Below are 3,125 nucleotides of genomic sequence, written 5' to 3' on the forward strand. Positions count from 1 at the left end.
TAATAATAATAATAATAATAATAATAATAATAATATAATAATAATAATAATAATAATAATAATAATAATAATAATAATAATAATAATAATAATAATAAATAATAATAATAATAATAATAATAATAATAATAATAATAATAATAATAATAATAATAATAATTAATAATAATAATAATAATAATAATAATAATAATAATAATAATAATAATAAAAAAAAAAAAAAAATAATAATAATAATAATAATAATAATAAATAATAATAATAATAATAATAATAATAATAATAATAATAATAATAATATAATAATAATAATAATAATAATAATAATAATAATAATAATAATAATAATAATAATAATAATAATAATAATAATAATAATAATAATAATAATAATAATAATAATAATAATAATAATAATAATAATAATAATAATAATAATAATAATAATAATAATATAATAATAATAATAATAATAATAATAATAATAATAATAATAATAATAATAATAATAATAATAATAATAATAATAATAATAATAATAATAATAATAATAATAATAATAATAATAAAATAATAATAATAATAATAATAATAATAATAATAATAATAATAATAATAATAATAATAATAATAATAATAATAATAATAATAATAATAATAATAATAATAATAATAATAATAATAATAATAATATAATAATAATAATAATAATAATAATAATAATAATAATAATAATAATAATAATAATAATAATAATAATAATAATAATAATAATAATAATAATAATAATAATAATAAAATAATAATAATAATAATAATAATAATAATAATAATAATAATAATAATAATAATAATAATAATAATAATAATAATAATAATAATAAATAATAATAATAATAATAATAATAATAATAATAATAATAATAATAATAATAATAATAATAATAATAATAATAATAATAATAATAATAATAATAATAATAATAATAAATAATAATAATAATAATAATAATAATAATAATAATAATAATAATAATAATAATAATAATAATAATAATAATAATAATAATAATAATAATAATAATAATAATAATAATAATAATAATAATAATAATAATAATAATAATAATAATAATAATAATAGAAACGAACAATGACTAGTACTCGTAAATAATACTGTTATCCTATCTCATCAAAAAAGTAATTCTTAAGAAGAATTGAGAATTAATCATAGTGTTGTGAATCAAAGCGTATTCTGTGTGAATTGTTGTATTGTTCTCATCCCAGGAAAGTAATATATATAAGAATATAATATAATGTAGAGAAAGAAGATTAGAGATGCAGAGAAAATTATTAATCATCTTTCAATTCTTGTGGCCCTGTTTTGGTAAATAACTGAGGCCTCCAAAATCTTAATTTTTAAAATTAACATATGTGAGTTTTGAACCTTTGACCTCCAAGTTAAAATACAATAAATGCACATTTCTACCATCTCATCATATAACCTTTTTAGATTAATTGTAAACTTTTAATTTTTATTTCTAAACTAGCTAGGTAAATATTAAATATTGGGCCTCTAAAATTTAGGGCCCCTCTAAAATTGGCGGCCCTGTGCGGTGCAATAACGCTTCCACTGAAACTCGAACTCATAATCTTCCAAATGAAAGTCCAACTCAAATACCATTAGACCAAATAATCTTGGTCAATTCTAATATATATAAGCTATGTAAAATTTCAATAACTATAATACTATAAAGGATGAAGAGGTATTGTCATAGTATAATACATTTAGTAATTAAAATATATTTATTCACAACGCATAGAACTCCTAAAATAATTCTAGTTATGATTACCATGGCTAGAGATTTAATTTTAAATTTAAAAGCTAGTTTATAAAACGGTGATCTAAATGAATCATTTTTTTTTTTACTATTACTGACTCTATTACATTGTAATTTCTAAATGAATCATCTTAGAGAACGGAATGTGGTGAAGATCGGATAGCTAGTAAGGGTGATGTTGGCTGGAAGGAGATGAATGTGGTGCCATAATAAGTTAAATGTGGTTAGCTAAAAGACATGTGAGGCATACATAGAATCAGGAGGCTTGTAAATCGTGGTAGATAGTTTCAGGTTTTCATCATTCCTACTCTACTAAAATATGATTAGAAGTCCTGCAAGATATTTTGATTGGTCGTGAAATTAACGTTTAGACTTGCTTCAAGTGGAACGGTGGGGTTTAATGCTACTGGGAACTTAAGAAATCATTGTAAGATTTTGATGAATCAATTGTGATCAAGCTCCCTTATGCGCATAAGTGTCCAGACAGTGGGGGAACCTAGAGTTATTTGGCAACTCAAGATTTTTTTATTTTTTTTTATTTATGGGCCTTGGGACATGTTCATAGGATCAAGATATATGAATATTACATATAAATTATAACTACTCCCTCCATTCTATTTTGTTTGTCTGGAAATTAACGAGACTTGACTGAAGTTATTTTTAATTATATTTTTTATAATATTAAGTTTAGTATTAGTATATAAAATTTATATATTTAGAATGAAACTACATTAAAAGTACTATTAAATACCAAAAACATCAAATTTAAAAATAATTAAAATTATTTTAAAATAAACAATGAAAAAAGATTTTATTTGACTAATGAAAAATAAACATGACAGATCAAATGAGATAAATTGAGTATTATTTATGATACTAGCATTTTGTACGCGCGATGCGCGAAAATTCATGCCCAATATTAAAACATTGATAAATACAAATAATTAAAAATTATAATTTGAATTATATATACACAAATAATATATGTATTTTGTACACACACATATATAATTTATCATTCATAGAAATTTAATTAAAATATAATTAAGTATTAAATCAATATATAATGATTTTAATAAAATGATAATTAAAAAATAGGAAAAAGATATGATAGATATAGGTGTATGGTAATAATGATGTGTTATCAATGTTAGAATTAAAAACTAACGGTGTTATAACGGTGTAAGGATATTTTTGTCTAATAACATTGGAATGTACAACATTTAAAGTAAAATGTACACATTTATTTGCATACAAAAATATTGACATAAATCAAGAATATAA

The sequence above is a fragment of the Ipomoea nil genome, unplaced genomic scaffold (assembly GCF_001879475.1).
Source record: "Ipomoea nil cultivar Tokyo-kokei standard unplaced genomic scaffold, Asagao_1.1 scaffold1833, whole genome shotgun sequence".
NCBI lineage: Eukaryota > Viridiplantae > Streptophyta > Magnoliopsida > Solanales > Convolvulaceae > Ipomoea > Ipomoea nil.